Source organism: Barbus barbus (assembly GCF_936440315.1).
Source record: "Barbus barbus genome assembly, chromosome: 27".
Classification (NCBI taxonomy): domain Eukaryota; kingdom Metazoa; phylum Chordata; class Actinopteri; order Cypriniformes; family Cyprinidae; genus Barbus; species Barbus barbus.
In genome coordinates, this window is record NC_136755.1 from 9,930,372 (window position 1) to 9,949,027 (window position 18,656).

The following is an 18,656-nucleotide window of genomic DNA, read 5'->3' on the forward strand; positions in this document are numbered from 1 at the left end:
CTCCATCAAAAAGAGATTACAACATCTAGGATGGGCACCCCCACCAGCTGGACAACAACCCCAAAATACACCCCCACCTGCCCGGAGTAGACCACCTAGGAGAATGGCAAGAGCCAGTCCACCCCCGCTAACATCTGCCTTGGCAGGACCACTCCGCCCAAGTCCGATCGGATCCCCTCCTCTACAAGCTAAGTGCAGAGGCGCGCTATGGACCAAAAGGGAGGACAGCGAATTGGAAGAGCACGCCAGGAGGCTCTGGAAACCCAACATGCTGAAAAAGAGCCTAGCCGAAGCACTAAGTTACATCATAAAGAGGAGATCGGCTGAGGCAATAAGGAAGAGGCTTCAAAAGTTGGGATTAAGCTCTGCCACAATGACACCTAGAGAGGACATTGACAGTGAGACTATGAGGGACAAAGATATTCGTCAGACCACGCCCAGTGTGCAACCTGAGGAGGATGGCGGATATGAGACCCCAACTAACAAGAAAGAGGAGTGGTGGCGAACACTTCTAACTAAAGCACTGGAAACTCTCAATGAGGCAAGGATAGAGAGCGACAAATTGAAGCTAATGGCTAAGGGGATGTTGGAAGGGACTATGACGAGGGAGGAAGCAGCGGAACAGCTAGAGTGTATTACACAGGAGTTTGCTCCGCTGAAGTGGAAACCTGGAGGGAGAGGACAGGACATAGGAAAGAACCCCGTTCCAATAAGCAGATCCGACGGGCTAAGTATGCCCATATACAAAGGCTTTATAAGCTGAAGAGAAAGAATGCAGCCCACTCAATCCTGGATGGAAAGTGGAGGGAGGCATACAGAGGGAGGGAACGTGAGGTGGAAGGAGTGGAGGAGCACTGGGCACAGGTCTTTGAGACACAGGCGACGGACGGCTGGCCCCAGAGTGTGTCGCCCCCAGATTTAAGCAACATCAAGTGGGGGCTGTTAGAACCGATTACTGCTAGGGAGGTAGAAGTGGCTCTCAGATCAATGAACAACACGTCAGCGGGGATGGACAAACTTTCTGCACAGGAGGTGTTGACATAGGATTTACCATCACTGGCTCGCCTTCTCAATGTCATCTTGGCCACAGAAAGGCTTCCATCAACCCTGGCAACAGCAAGAGTCACGCTAATCCCGAAGGTAGAAGAACCATCAGGCCCGAATGAATACAGGCCGATAGCCATTTCCTCGGTGATAGCCCGTGCCCTCCACAAAGTCCTCTCGAAACGAATGAGAGAGCAGTTTGAGTTCTCACCACTGCAATACGCCTTTCTACAACGCGACGGATGTCTGGAAACCTCGGCATTGCTGCACGCGGTGCTAAGAATGGCTCACGAAAGAACGAAACCGCTTGCAGCGGCATTCCTAGACGTATCAAAAGCCTTCGACACGGTATCCCATAATGCCATCATGGGTGCTGCAGGGAAGGCTGGGACTCCCCCACCGATTTTACGGTACCTCAACCAGCTGTACAAGAATGCCAAACTGCAGCTAGGTAGCACAATAACGCAGTGCTCAAGAGGGGTTCGACAAGGGGACCCTATATCCCCTATCCTCTTTATCTTAGTGATGGGAGAGGTGCTGGAAGAAGCACTCCCTGATGTTGGAGTCAGGTGGGGCGAACGGCAGATAGACTCAATTGCCTATGCCGATGATCTGATTTTACTAGCCGAAAGCCCAAGAGAGCTACAGAGGAAATTGGGTGGGGTATGCAGGGGTCTGCAGAAGGCTGGAATGGCACTCAACAATAAGAAATCAGTAACGATGACAATCTTGAAAGATGGTCAGAGAAAAACCCTAGCTCTAGCACCGCACCAATATACGACGGACAATGGGCAAGTGCCCTGTATGGGCCTTTCGGACTCACAGAGGTATCTGGGAATCCAGTTTATATGGAAGGGAAGGGTGACCCCGAAGCAAACATCGGAGTTGGGAAGGATGCTTCTGGAGATAACATCAGCTCCACTGAAGCCGTACCAGAGGTTCGAACTGGTACGTGACTTCCTAGTCCCCAAACTTCTCCATGAGCTGGTACTGGGGTGTGCCCACAGGAACACCATCGCCCGCATGGACAGAATGATTCGAAGAGAAACTCGGACATGGCTGAGGCTCCCGAAGGATACGTCACTGGGGTTCCTTCACTCTCCGGTAAAATCAGGAGGCCTCGGAATCCCGTGCTTGGGAACAACTGTCCCATTACTCCAGAAAAGGAGATTCGAGAAACTCCTAAGCAGTGACTGTCCCATTAAACAGACGCTGACTGAGCTCCCCTCCTTCATGACAATGCTACGCAGGGTCAACCTACCCTGCAGAGTGAGAAATGAGATTGTGTGCTCCTCTAAAGAGGCTCAAGTGGAATGGGAGAAGATCTGGAGGACCTCAGTGGATGGCAGATCAGGCGTCAATGAAGATGTTGACCCGGCCAGTTACACCTGGGTAGGCAAGCCCAGGAGGGTCTTCCCCAGAATCCACCTGTGGGGAATCCAGCTACGGGGCGGCACACTGAACACAAAGGCACGGGCATCCAGAGGGAGGGAAACAGCACCCAGCGACATTGCTTGTAGAGGAGCCTGCCACGCAAGGGAAACATTAAACCATATTCTCCAGATATGTGAAGTAACACACGATGCTAGATGTGCCCGTCACAACCGCATCGCGAAGCTGCTGGAGAAGATGCTAAGGAGGAGAGTGGACAGGACATGGATTGAGCCAATTATCCCAACTCAAAGGAGCTTCATCAAACCTGACCTGCTGGTGGACACAGGGAAACGCATCACAATCCTCGACGTGACGGTGGTAGCTGAGCCTAGAATGGAGCAAAGCCATCAGCTCAAGTCAAGCAAATATGGCTCACCTGATAACACCGCCGCCATAGTGGCATGGACAGGTACCAAGGTACCCGTCAAACATGTACCTGTCATACTGTCAAGTCGCGGACTATTGTATGGCCCAAGCGGAAGAGGGCTCAGGGCCATGGGACTAACACCTAGAGACCTTTCCGACCTGTGTCTACTGGCAGTAGCCGGGTCTCTCAAATGTTATGATGCCTACACACGAGGCACATAAAGCAAAGAAGTTAACTCACCAAGCAATATGACCCGCATCTGCGGCGACGAACCACCCATGACACACACAACCTAGCGCCTCTTTAGGCGCCTCAGGCTTCAACGGGGCAGTACCATCACAGGGGAAGCTTAACAACAAGTTGTAAATAGTCAAATGCCTCGTCATCTAATTAGTGATGCGCATGAATGGATGAACGAGATTCCCACTGTCCCTACCTGCTATCTAGGCAGAATCAGCGGGGAAAGAAGACCCTGTTGAGCTTGACTCTAGTCTGGCACTGTGAAGAGACATGAGGGGTGTAGAATAAGTGGGAGGCCCCGTCCCGAACGGGCGCCGTCGGTGAAATACCACTACTCTTATCGTTTCCTCACTTACCCGGTGAGGCAGGGAGGCGAGCCCCCGGCGGGCTCACGCTTCTGGAGTCCAAGCCCCGGGGCCCACCACGGTCCCGGGCGCGACCTGTCCCGGGGACAGTGGCAGGTGGGGAGTTTGACTGGGGCGGTACACCTGTCAAACGGTAACGCAGGTGTCCTAATGCGAGCTCAGGGAGGACAGAAGTGCAGCTAACAGCTAAGTGTTAGCTGCCTTACCGAGCCATTCTGTGTAGCTCCGAGTCTGGTTCTGCGTTTAGCACTCTCCAAGTGTTAGCTGCCTTACCGAGCCATTCTGTGTTTCTTTGTAGCTCCGAGTCTGGTTCTGCGTTTAGCACTCTCCAAGTGTTAGCTGCCTTACCGAGCCTTCTGTGTTCTCTAAAGCCCTATTCGGATGGGACTAGTTTTACAGGGGGTCGTTAGAGAAATTTGTGTTTCACAGACGTACTTGGTGATTTTAATCCCGCACGAATCTGCCATGTCTGTTTTTGTCTCAGACAACCTCTGTAATAATTCCAGAGCAAATTACCCACTGTTTTTCAGTTACAGGTAGACACGATTAACCAGTAGAGATTTTGGACTATCATCTCTATCGCAGTTACACGCTCTCATAACTTTGCTGTGCTACGTCGTCATGAAAACGTATCGTTTGCATACATTTTAAAGCATTGCGGTTTAAAAACAAGTAATTTTAAGCCACTGAAACACAATCAGCAGGGAAAGAGAAATCATTTTGCTATATGCAGTTATTTTTGCCTCTTTATAGGCCTTGAACGGTTAAATATACACACTTGTATGTGTCAAAATGCCCGTCTTTGCAAGTATCCCCGTAAACACAGTAATTTAGGTCTTAAGTGAAAGAAAAACAGCTGAGAAACAAAACATGTGTACAACAACATTATATTGGATCCGGGAAGCTCTTAAAGTGACAGCAGTGTACATGTACTTAATGATATAATAACAATACATTATGCATAATTACATGCAAGTAACCCTATGCCAAGCCCTAATCCTAACCCTAACCATATAGTAAGCACATGAAGTTGTTTAATATTACTTGATACTTAAGTGTATAATTACACTAACAAGGACACCTTAAAATAAAGTGTAACTTATTTATTAATTTGATTACTTTATACAATGTATGTAACATTTTTTATTTATTTGTTGTACCATAGTCTTTTTGTCATGTTGCTTGTAATTAGTTTCTTATTTAATCGCTGACTGTTTACTTGTCTTCAGTGAGCTTGAGATTTGTTTTTGTTTGTTTGTTTTGTTTTTAATTTAGGCTGGTATTAGTTTTTTTTTTTATTGACACTGGTGACAAGAATTATGACATTTCTATGTTATTAAAAATTTTGATATCATAAAGAACCTATTTAAAGCAAAAAATATTGAAATTGTGATATACATAGTTACCGTGAAATAAAATTACTCATATCGTGATATAAGATTTTCGTCATATCGCCCAGCCCTAGTTGTGATTTGTAAAAACGATGTAATCTAGGACTTCTATATAGTGTGTGCAATTGTAGAGACTGAAGGTCTATCCCTGAGTGCCTCTTTTTCATTTGTGCTAAATTCAATATACCTGATTAAGGTCTATACAAACAAGATTCATTAGTAACACTTTACAATACGGTCTCATTTGTAAACATAGTTTAATGCATTAACTAACACGTACTACTAATAATAACAATATATGGAAGTGCTTTATTTTACAGTCCTGTTCTGCGTGCACATACTGTCATTACTATAGCAATTACAATAACTGTGTAATAACTAGGTACTAACCCTGAACCTACCCTTAAACCCAAGTAGATTATTGGGTAAGTACACTGTATACACGTACTGTAAAATAAAATGTAACCCAACATATTTTTACGGCATTTATTAACCTTTGTTAAAATTAGTTACTAAAAATTTTCATTTTATTTTACAGGATGAACTAATGTTAACAGATACAATTTGATCTTAAAATGCATTAGTAAATGCTGAGATTAACATTAGCTAAGATAATGTTAATAAATGCTGTAGACTAATGAATAATAAATACTGTTAACTAATGCCAAATTTACATTGCAAAGGTGGCACAGAAGTGCATATTTAAAAATTAATATATTAAAGTGCATATTTAAAAAATGAATAGATATCCATATGTGATGCCTTTACTCAAACAAAACTGTTGATTTGACCTTTTTTGTCAGTCAATTATCAGTTGTTGGCCATAAAAGAACATATTTATGAGCTATATTCAACATCAGAGCATGCCTATATATAATGCATTCATAAATCTTTATAATACACCTTATAATCAGTTTAAAATGTAATAACAATGAGTTATAATCAGTGTTGGGGGTAACGCATTACAAGTAACGCAAGTTACGAAATCATATTACTTTTTTCAAGTAACTAGTAAAGTAACGCATTACTTTTTAATTTACAAGAAAATATCTGAGTTACTTTTTCCAAAAAGTAACGCCAGTTACTTTGTTTTCCCATTTATTGACTGACAAGTCTCCTGTCCCCATGTTGGGAGAAATCGGAAGTACAGAGGCGTTGTGTGCGCTGTGTGAACATGATGTTACTGTAGTTCTAGACTAAATGTGAATGTGCATTAATTCATCTCACTCGCAAAAAAAAATAGAAAAGGATTTAGGGTAACACTTTATTTTAGGGTATCTTAACTAGTAGCTTATTAGCATGCATATTACTAGAATATTAGCCATTTATTAGTAGTAATTAAGCACATATTAATGCCTTATTCTACATGACCTTATTCTACATCCCTAATCTTACCCAATACCTAAATTTAACAACTACCTTACTAACTAAATAAGCAGCAAATTAGGAATTTATTGAGGGAAAGGTCGTAGTTAATAGTGAATTAAGTGTTCCCTATTCTAAAGTGTTACCAGATTTAGTATTCATCAGAATGAATTAAAACAGTGAAATGCAAACTCAGAATATGACGCAAACCTGCAATAATTATATGTTAAATAACACAAATGTATCTAATCCCATTTTATTAACCAATTTCTTTGCTGCTGACCTTTGATGTTCCAGTTCAACCATACTAATAAGCAAAAATGACTTTAGATAAACTAACAATTGTGCTTCATTGTTTAGTTTTTTTTTATTGCTGAAGAGTGTTGAACTTTCTTCTCCTGCATTTTACTTTACAGATGTGAATTTACTCTTCCTTCAGCCTGAGGTTTATCCATAATCCATTACATTTTGGTGTGAAAGGTCTTTTACATTTGCTATAAATAGAACTTCTTATATTAAAAACAAACAATCAAGCCCTGCTCATATTTAAAAAGTAACGCAAAAGTAGCGGAAAAGTAACTGATTGGTCAACTACACTCAAAGGTTTGCCAAAACACTACAATAGACTGTTGCTCAGAGCAAATGATTAACTACAGACTGTATGTGTGCTAGTTTTACTGTAAGCCTTATTAAAGCTCTTATTAAAATAATTTCAAATCAATATTTCATGTCTATTTATTCATTAATTTATTTGAAAGGTAGCCATGTAATAAGTGGGATACTATACAGTCAGTCAGGCTTTATAAATTACTTCTAAATTATTTTGTATTGCATTAAAACTTTATAATTCGTTTAATTATTTATACAAGATTCCAGGAGAAATATGAGGATATTCCATTAAATATTTTAAGAAAACGAAAGCAAAAGCAGCTAACAAAACAATAAATTCATAACAAACCTTACAGCTGCTTTTCTGAAGTACAGCACTGAACACACACTCACACACACACACCTGCAGAGCGAAGAATCATTCCCCTCTGGGCCAAGGACATGCTTTTTAGTATGCATTCCTCTCACAGCCTTGATATCAAATAGATCTGATATTGGACACCGTGAGAGCGTGTACATGTCGGTGTGCGCTTGTTTGGGCATATAGATGGCCATGCGTTTGTTTTATGTGAGTGAGAGAGGAGGTAAAACACTATCTGAAGGGAGATACGTTTGGGATCTAGACGACATAAATCAACACTACAGCCAACCCTGTGAGACTGTATTTCATGCTCAAGGAGTCCAGCGTCCAAACAGATCCAGGACTCCCATTAATCTCTATTAGACAGCGGCTCTGCCTGGCCTGGAGCCCAGTGGGCAGCTCAGGAGGCCCATTCAAGCCCAGGCGAGACCTCTGCCTCGGGCACACGCACAGGACTGTGCCCTTCACTAGATCCTGGCTCATGCCCCACCTTCAGCCAAATCAAGTCACAATCCAGCACACATACTCTATCTATCTGATCATATATAGCACCTCAATAATAAGAACCTGCACACCAGGGTCAGAAATTTAGTTTTCCATTAAGGTGCAATACAGTATTTGCCCCCTGGAAGTGTTTTCATTACCATAAGGACAATATCTGGAATTACCTTAATAAAGTGTTGCTGTTTATATCAGAAACTTAAATTCAATCACAATACTATAGGCTCTTAACAATCAAATTTGAGCAGCATCAACAAAAGCCATTTTGACACTGCAAAGGTGAAAAAAGTATCAGACATTGAATTTATGTTTATTTACACAGACTGCATAAGGGGCCGTTCACACAGAACACATTTTTCCATTCCATTGTGCTACTTTTCCATTGTTTTTCTATGTAAATGCACTAGGTATACATGTTGACCATTTAAAATAAATGTAACTATTTAAAAAACATGTCCTGAGACCTTGCCCACATCTTGCGTTTATGAAAGCAATAAAGGATTCTCTGTGTTACGGTCCCTGATATAGATGTCTAGAAGGCAAGAGGGACACATAACATAATAGACGGACAGCGACTAAAGTTTCCCAATCATTTATTCAAACATAAATTGCTCACAAAAATAACCAAAATAACAGAGACGGTCGGGGGGCCCAGTAACAAAGAAAAGAATAAATAAACTAACAAAACAAACTGGGCCTCCCCGCTCCAAACTAAAATTACAAACAAAGAAACAAAAAGCACGTGGCGACGTGGCGGTAGAGAAAACTGAAGCTGGTGGAGAGAGACCGAAAGCGTCCGCCTCCTTCCTCTTTATAGCCTCGTCTCCCCGGCTCAACCAATAAGAAACTAGAATAAAAAAAGATAATAACAATAAGCACTCATGTTCATTTGAGGACTCTGGGCTGGGGCGTACGCGAGGCGCGCGTAACACCCCCACCCCCAGATGGTGAATGGTGGGCCAAAAAAAAGGGAAAACCACCAATCACCATGTAACAACACGCGACAGTGCATCTGCCAAAACATTATTTTTGCCGGCTATGTGTTTTATTTCTAGATTAAAAGCTTGAACAAACAAAGCCCATCTCATTAGGCGCCGATTGGAATTACGCATTTGATGAATAAAAGTGAGAGGGTTGTGATCTGTATAAACAGTAACCGGACGCGAGGAGGAACCAATATAGACCTCAAAATTATTAAGGGCCAAAATTAAAGCAAGAGCCTCTTTTTCAATCATTGAGTACGGCTTTTGATGTTTTTGAAACTTTTTAGAAAAATAGCACACAGGGTGCTCAACGCCATCAGGCCCATCCTGCAACAAAACAGCACCTGCTCCCGCATCACTAGCATCAACAGCTAGTTTGAAAGCACGGTCGTACACTGGGGCGGCAAGAACAGGTGCATGCATCAGGAGGGCTTTAAGGGACTCAAAAGCAAGCTGGCATTCTGGTGACCACTTAAACGCGGTTTTCGGACTCAGCAGGTCAGTGAGTGGGGCAACCACAGAAGAAAATTTTTTACAAAAGCTACGGTAATACCCCGCCATTCCCAAGAACCGCTGTAATTCGCGACGAGTGGAAGGAACTGGGAATGACGTGATGGCCTCAATTTTTGCATTTACCGGCTTTACCATGCCACCACCCACAATTTTACCCAGGTAAACTACTGTTGCTTTAACAAAATCACATTTAGCCAAGTTAACAGTTAGATTTGCCTCAGCCAACCTCTGAAAGACCTGCTTTAACTGACAGATGTGCTCATCCCATGTTGCCGAATGAACTACTATGTCGTCCAAATATGCCTCACACCCCTGCACCCCCCATAAAACGTGGTTAACTAGCCTCTGAAAAGTAGCAGGGGCATTGCGTACCCCAAAAGGCATTACAGTATACTGTAAAAATGCATCAGGGGTAACAAACGCACAAATTTCTCTGGCACGCGGAGTTAAAGGCACCTGCCAATACCCTTTAAGGAGGTCTAACTTTGTCACAAAAGCTGCTGACGCCACACGGTCGACACAGTCCTCCATGCGAGGAAGAGGATGACAATCAGGCTTAGTGACATTGTTAACCTTCCTAAAGTCTGTACAAAAACGGTCAGACCCATCAGACTTTATAACGAGAAGACAGGGCGAACTCCATGAACTAATACTGAGTTCCGCAATACCATATGACAACATATAGTTAACTTGGTTTTGGAGGCGCTGACGTTTTTCAGGGTTAACACGATAAGGGTGCTGTTTAATCGGCGTATTGTCACAAACATCGATGTCATGCTGCAGTACGTGTGTTTGGGATGGCACATCTGAAAACAACGATAGATGATCATTGATTAACTGTACTATATCTGTGCGCTGTGTGTCAGAGAGATGCAAGAAACAAGAGTTAAGATCCGCAAGCATCTCAGAATTGTTTAAACGGTCTTGAGCTGTAGCAACTGAAGGACTCTCAATATCACCACCAACTTCAAGAGCAGACAATGACTTACAGACCTCAAGGACAGTTTCAGCACCGGATGGCAACACAGACAGATCATGTACCTGCAAAGGACCAGACAAAAACGAACACACAGTTGGAGAACACTCAGCATTGGACAAGGCCAGGACTGTGTTCACATCACCAGAGCTGGGTTTGTTCAACTGCTCACGATCATAATAATGTTTAATCATATTGATGTGGCAAAGTCTGCTACGACGGGCACGGTCAGGAGTAGCTACAATATAATCCCTGTCACTGACTCTCTTCTCTATGACATAAGGACCACTATAGCGTGCCTGAAGGCTGGAACCAGGTATAGGTAAGAACACCAGAACTTTATCTCCAGGCTTAAACTGTCTTACCATAGCCTTTTTGTCAAACCAGCCTTTCATCTTGGACTGAGCAGCAGACAAATTTTGTGTAGCCAGCTCACAAGCACGATGTAACTTGTAGCGAAAAGAACTGACGTAATCAAGCAAATTTTGCGATTTAGACTCGTTCAACCAATCCTCCCGAAGCAGTTTTAAGGGACCACGCACATTATGAGCAAATACCAAATCTGCTGGGCTAAAACCAGTAGACTCTTGCACAACTTCCCGAACTGCAAAGAGCAGAAGATGTACGCCATCATCCCACTCTTTTTCAGATTCAAGGCAATAGGCACGGAGCATGGACTTAAGAGTTTGATGAAACCTCTCCAGTGTGCCCTGACTTTCCGGATGGTAAGCGCTTGAAAAACAGTGGGTGATGTTCAGTTGATCGGCCACCTGTGCAAAAACACGAGACATAAAGTTTGTCCCCTGGTCAGTTTGAATTACCTTAGGGAGTCCAAACAATGAAAAGAACTTAACGAGTGCTTTTACAACCGCAGGTGCAGTGATTTTACGCATAGGTATAGCTTCAGGAAAACGTGTTGAAGCACACATAATGGTCAATAAGAACTGGTTGCCAGATTTAGTACGAGGCAATGGACCCACACAGTCAACAATAACGTGATCGAATGGGGAATCAACAGCTGGAATAGGATATAAAGGGTATGATGGAATAGGTGGGTTTGACTTTCCAGAGATTTGACACGTGTGACATGTTCTACAATGTAGCTTCACATCCCGTTTCAACCCTGGCCAAAAAAACTGGCGCAAAACACGATTATAAGTTTTCGTAACGCCTAAGTGACCAGCTAAAGGAGTGTCATGTGCCAGGCTGAGTATTTCATTTCGAAACTTGTTTGGAACAACAACCTGTGTTACAACGCTCCAGTCATCTTGTGTAGATGCATAAGATGGTGTCCACTTACGCAGCAGGACATCATTTTTAAGAAAATAGCCAGAAGCCATGTCTGCAAGCTCTTCTTCAGAGACAGCCAATTCAAATAAAGAGGAGAGTGACTGATCACGCTTCTGCTCAGAAATCAAGTGTTTCCGGGACATGTGTGCGCTACCAAGATTCTCCAATCGCTTCTTCGGTTCCAGCCCAGTATGGAGCGAACTGTGCACGCCATCTTCACATGACGCTGTAGGATCAGAGACTATATTTGGAAGACAAGCAGCAGAACTACTATCAGGGGATAACTTAGAATCTGTGTCAGGATTTATCATAAAGCTACCCTCTAAACCATCATACTCTAAAACATTAGCTTTTGCCATAGCCCGTGTAACAGCACACACGGGAAACACTGTAGGGTATTTAATCTGCAATTCATCTGGGCCTTCAGATACAAGGGGCACAGTAGTAACCTCAGGATTTACTAGAATTTTACCTCCAGCCAAATCGTTACCTAAAAGGAAATCTACTCCTTTAATGGGAAAAACGGTGCACACAGCCACCGCAACTGGACCAGACACCAAGTCTGACTCGAGTTGAATAGAATGCATGGGCAAGTTAACAAACTTCATTCCAAAACCCTGCACCAATTCACCACAGTTTAAGGAGGTTTTATCTGAAAGAGCCAACACACTTTGAAGAATAATGGACCTAGAAGCAGCAGTATCACGTAAAATAGTTACCGGGACTTTTATCCAGCTACCAGGCAATGAAACTGTACCCTTCATAATAAAAGGGGAATAAATGTCCAAGTCCATACATTCAGATAGAAAGGATTGTGGTGCTGTAGGTGTTTTAACCAGCGCAACTGCCTTCGGTTTCTTTTTATTCAACAGAAAACAACTATTGATTAGATGGCCACGCTTTTTACAATAAGCGCATACAGGCCTCACCTTAGCTGTACCGTCTTTAAAGCTTACATGCTCACTAGAGTGAACATGCGTGACGGGACCACGCTGTGACAGAGGAAAAAAAGGCTTTTCAAAGCTCTCTCTGTGAATTAGAACATATTCATCAGCTAGTATAGCAGCAGCAGAAACATTAGTGACTTTTTGTTCATTTAAGTATGTTGCAATTTTGTCTGGTAGACAATTTTTAAATTCCTCCATGAGAATTAAATCACGAAGCTGCTCAAAGTTCTTCACCTCTTGTGCAGAGCACCAGCGATCAAACAGTACCATTTTCTCACGGCCAAACTCAACATAACTCTGGCCCTCGACTTTCTTGTAACGTCGAAACTTTTGCCGATAGGCATCAGGAACCAACTCATAAGACCTTAGAACTGCAGACTTCACCTGGTCATAATCTAAGCTTGCCTCAGGTGAGAGAGAAGCATATGCCTCCTGGGCTTTACCCGTAAATACACACTGCAGAAGAAGAGGCCAAACCTCTTTAGGCCACTTTAAAGTCGTTGCTACCCGCTCAAACAGTACAAAATATTTGTCAACGTCTCTCTCAGAAAAAGGCGGGATTAACCGAATGCATTTATTAACATCAAAATCTGTCTCCATAGTAGCAGAATCCCTGCTCAACTGTCTAGCCCTAACACGGACTGAGTCACGTCTTCCTGTCTCCTCTATTTCAAATTTACGTAGCTCAAACTCATGCTGGAGCTCTTTTTCCTTGAGCTCCAAGCGCCGCATTTCCACCTGTAGCTCCAATTTACGCAGCTCAGTATCGGGATGCGCAACAGCATGAGAAGGAACAGCGCTAATGGGAGGAAGGAGTTTTCGTTCAGCTAACACCGTGTGCAATTGATACTTAATATCTTGCTTTTTATCTTGTTTTGAAATAGGCACTTTGTAATGAGCAGCAATAGAGAACAGATTATTTTTAGTGCATTGTTCAAATTCTTTCAGGCTCGGGTGAGCCACAAAGTCCTCTAGACTAAATTCCATAACGAGACTAAAAAACACGCAGTCAAATTCAAAAAGGAAAACACTTAATAGAGAACAAAAAAGACTGCGTCAAGCCTCAACCAGCCAACAGCAAAATACCAAAATAGCCACAAAAACCAAAATACACAATAGCCTATTGAATGGGAAATGCACTGTGAAGTGAAGTGGTGACTCAAAATAGTGCACAGCATAAACTAGAAGCAAACCAATGCATCCCTCTACCTATGTTTACCTAACAAAAAAAATAAAAAAATAAAAAAAAATTCTCACCTATCTCACTCAACCCCTAATCTTCACGCAGGTTCTGCGGCGGGTTCTTATGCACTGCAAACCAGTAGGTTTGTGAGGCAATCTACAATAGACAACCACCCAAAATCCTACGGACGTGCTCCCAAGATAACTGCTTTCGCAGCTAACACTAACCGCTCCCCCACGACACTATTAACACAAAAAAGTCAGGTGAAACCCAAAGGGCAGCACCTCTTCAGCCTAGCAGGGGAGCAAAGGCTGCTATACATCAAAAAAAACGCAGTACACGAGACAAAACACTTCACTCACCTGCATTTCCTACGAAAGCACTCTATATAAGAACGCCAAAAAAAAAAAAAAACACGCAACGTACTCCAGCGCGCACGCGTTCGTTTATAATGCGCCGCACGGAATACCCGATGACTGGAAAGCCCCTCATAAACTACGTCGCTACAGTTCCGCCCATTCAAAAATAGATCAAAAGCTTGGCGCAAATAAGGAACAAAAAAAAAAAAAAAATGACGAGCCCCCAATTATGTTACGGTCCCTGATATAGATGTCTAGAAGGCAAGAGGGACACATAACATAATAGACGGACAGCGACTAAAGTTTCCCAATCATTTATTCAAACATAAATTGCTCACAAAAATAACCAAAATAACAGAGACGGTCGGGGGGCCCAGTAACAAAGAAAAGAATAAATAAACTAACAAAACAAACTGGGCCTCCCCGCTCCAAACTAAAATTACAAACAAAGAAACAAAAAGCACGTGGCGACGTGGCGGTAGAGAAAACTGAAGCTGGTGGAGAGAGACCGAAAGCGTCCGCCTCCTTCCTCTGTATAGCCTCGTCTCCCCGGCTCAACCAATAAGAAACTAGAATAAAAAAAGATAATAACAATAAGCACTCATGTTCATTTGAGGACTCTGGGCTGGGGCGTACGCGAGGCGCGCGTAACACTCTGTGAAAAAGGATTCTGTGATCACAGATTTCATACTTACACAAAATCTGCATAATGTAAATAGCCTACATATAGTACAGGAACTCAATAACCATTTATGAATTTGCTTATTGTTTTCCTTTCGCATTAGATAATCAAGACTTAATTTCGGAATTTTGGTAGCATGAAAATCCAAAAGGTTATTCACACTGGGAATGAATTAGACACGGAAAAAAGTGAGCCTAGAATTTTCCCCGTCACTGAAGTAGTCAATGATTTCAGTTTAGTACGAGTTATGCACTCTCACAAAAACTACTACATGAGAAAACAATGCAAAATGAATCTCTCATTTTTTGTCCCCTCATCTTGTAATTTTGTTCATTTTGGTGGCATTTTTGCCCCAAGCCCCCATCAATTTTTGACACTACTAAACACACATTGGTATTCACTCATATTGTACAAAGATTTGGTCCTTGTACTTGGCTGTACTCAGACTTGGCCCTTGTGCTGGGCTGTACTCAGACTTCCATGACACACTGTGACCCAAAACGTTTTCTCACTTTTGGAGACTTAAGTCATACGTATCATATAATGCAATGACATTCATACATTTTTTAAATGCGGATTAAGTCTCTTTTTCAGACCAATATGTAGCATCACACACTGTAATAATTCAGTGATCTTGCCTTTGACTGTGATATATAGGTGTCTGTGATGATCTACTGTGAAAAAATGTGGCAGATCTTAAATCAAGTAGACTCATCAGAAGAAATTTACATTTCAAATATCTCTGCACATGCATTGGAGAGATCTTATGTGAGATGGACCACAGATGGCACTTCGGCAAGGTGATGTGCTGCGTTTATCACTGCACAGCACTCAAAGAGGACAACTATTAACCTTAACACTTGCTAATTACATGTCACAGACTGTCAAGGACTATATGTTGTACTCAAAGAAAAAATAAAACAATATTTTGATTAAAATGCGTGTCCTTAATATTTGTTAAGTAACAATGCTATCATGGGTTTGACTAAAAAAAAATCAGTCATCATTTATAGCCTTCAAGCGAGTAAACCTATATGAATTTCATTCTTCAGTTGAACTTGAAGATATTTTAAAGAATGCTTAACCAAACAGTTGCTGGTACCCATTGACATCCAGTATGGAAACATACTATGGAAGTCAGTGGGGATAAGCATATCTTCTTCATGTTCAACAGAAGAAAAAAATGTTTGGGATAAATTGAGTAAATGATGACAGAATTTTCCTTTTTGTGCGAACTGTTCCTTTAATACAATGTCCTCTATACCTTAAATGTAACGCAAGTCTACCAAATGCAAATTAAAATGTAAATATAATATAAAGTAGAAGGTGCTGCTAAGGTCCAAAAGTGATAATCTTTCTCGCCAACAAATCCAATTTATGCGTAATGACGCCTTTAGACGTGTTGCAGCAAGTTTGACACCAAAAAGCACTGGACTCTGCATGTCACATGACCGATACAGACAGAAAATTTGAATATGTACAGCTGCAAATGAGTTATGAAAAGTGTTATAATTTTTTTGGAGCTTGACATCTACTTTCATTATGGGAGATGTATTGGAATGAAATGAAGGTAAGTAAATTATAAAATTTAAATTCATTTTTTGGGTTGAAAAATTCCTTTACTTGTACGATTTCCATCAGTTATTGTACAACTCTATCCACTGTCTGAAAATACAAAATGTAGTTGTTCAATCTGAAAATCCTTGGAATAAGTATAACTTTGCTACACTGTGACAAGCCTTTGTGCTCAAGGAAGCACTCCTAATCCTATCAGCTGATTAACACATCTCATAATTACACAGCTGCCTCTGGAGTGGGCCGAACACATGTCCTCAATGATGGCAGAGCAGGAAGTCAAGCTGAAGAAAAATGACAGTGCATTCCAAATGGGATATATCGCCCTCCGAAGGGCACTTCGGAGTGAAAACAATCATGGCTGCCACATTGAAGAGTCGTTCCAAACCAAAGTGCTCAAAACTAGCCACTTCAAAGGGCCCTTCGGAATGAAGGATTTCGAAGGGTACAACTGATGGACATTTCGGCCCCCCATGATAACTTTGCATTGATTCTTTCCATGATGACGGCGCCTCCGTGTGGGCACAGGATGATGACACAGAAGGGCACTTCAAGAAAAAGTTGTTTGGTTCCCTACACCCTTCAACTCTTCAAAGATCTCACTCCAGAGGATAAAACCTTTGAAGGGATTAGGGCATAGGGATGAGAACATCTGAATGGAACGCAGGGTGAGAGAGGGATGAATGGAGGTGTGCACAGGTATATGTGCACTCTTTTGGCCCCTCTCACTCATCAAGGAGGCTTTTAAATGCAGAGCCAATTCTCTGAAGTTTTTATCCAAGGTAAAACATTGTTCCTCTCCTTGCTGCTCCATTAACACAAGACCTCAGACTTTTTGCAGCAAAAGGCACAGCACAAGAGCGAAGAGCTTGTCCTTGATGGGAATCCCCTGACAGTTGTCGTAAATATGATTTGCAGGTTGCGGTGAGCATCAGAATAAAATGCTCAAGAGACCGTAAGTGACCTGGTGAGCGTCTGTGTTTATTTCGCTCCCAGCATGCTTGTGTGCCTCAGGGGAGTGTGAGACGCTGTCTCATCAGCCGTAAAGCCCACTTAAATACTTCCAGGTGCTGGAGAACTCAAAACAGAGATTCCACCAAGGTAAAACATGCTTATAAATACAGGAATAAACACAATGAAGAAGAAAAAAAGAAGAAGAAAAAAAAACACTTCTCTGGCCTCCCAGTCTATGCTGGTTGCTGGTTTTAGAGTGGTTTGGGAATTTGCTAGCCGGTGAGGTTTGGTTACCATCTGACTGACCAGCTAAACCAGCTAAGACCATGTTGGCCAGGCTGAGAGAACAGCCAGACCAGCTTAAACCAGCAAACTGTCTTAAGCTTCCCAGTCTCCTCAGCCATTATTTAGAGGGGTTTGGGCACTTGTTAGCTGACGAGGCTGGGAGACTACTGTAGCTAGACCATATTTAACCAGCTAAGACTAGAAAACAGTTTTAGCCTTCCCATTCTGATCAGGCTGGATTTTGAGGGGTCCTTTTTTTAGCTGGCTAGGCTAGGAGACCAGCTAGACCAGATTAAACCATCAGGTCTCCCAGCCTGTTCAGGCTGGATTTAGATGTGCTTTTGGCAGATGTTAGCTGGTGAGGCTTGGAGACTTACTAGACCAGATTAAACCAGCTAAAACCATCAAACCATTGTAGGCCTCCTAGTCTGTTCATGCTGGTTTTATAGGAGATTGGGCACTTTTTAACTGATTAGTTGGGAAGACTAGCTGCACCAGATTAAACCAGCAAACTGTTTTAGGCCTTCCAGTCTGTTTAGGATGGATTTATTTTTGGATGGAGGTTTTGGGTACTTGTTAGCTGGCCAGGCTGGGAGACTCGCCAGACCAGATAAAACCAGCAAAATATAATAGGCTGGTTTACGAAATCTGTAAATATGAATGAAGTTTTAAATGTTTTATGTTTCTCTTCCATCTTTATTTGACCCGCTAACTCCAGCACTCTCTATTCTAATTCTATTTTATCTATCAGTCTTCTTTTTATAAAAAAAAAACAAAAAAAAAACCATTGGCCCTCTATCGATTGCATAGTTATTCTCTAACTGCTACAGTAGCTTTTCTTGAAAAACTAACAATAGGTTTTTTCTATATTCTATCTACTAGTTTTCTTAAAAAAAAGAAAAAAAAACTTGCTACGTGTACTGTGTTAGGCTAACCGAGACTTGTCATAGCACTTGCATGTTGTTGCTCTTTTGTTGGTTTTGATTGCTTCTATTGTCCTCATTTGTAAGTCACTTTGGATAAAAGCGTCTGCTAAATGACTAAATGTAAATGTAAATGTTTTAACAGCTAAATGCATGCGAGTTAGCAAATGTGCTGTGTGAAAATGCTAATTATTTTGAATATTTCATTGATTGCTGGCTATTTTATTGGCAGTGTGTCAGATAAACAAATATGTCAGAGAACCCTTTAAAGCCTAATAAATAACCTTCACTAAGACATATAAGAATTGC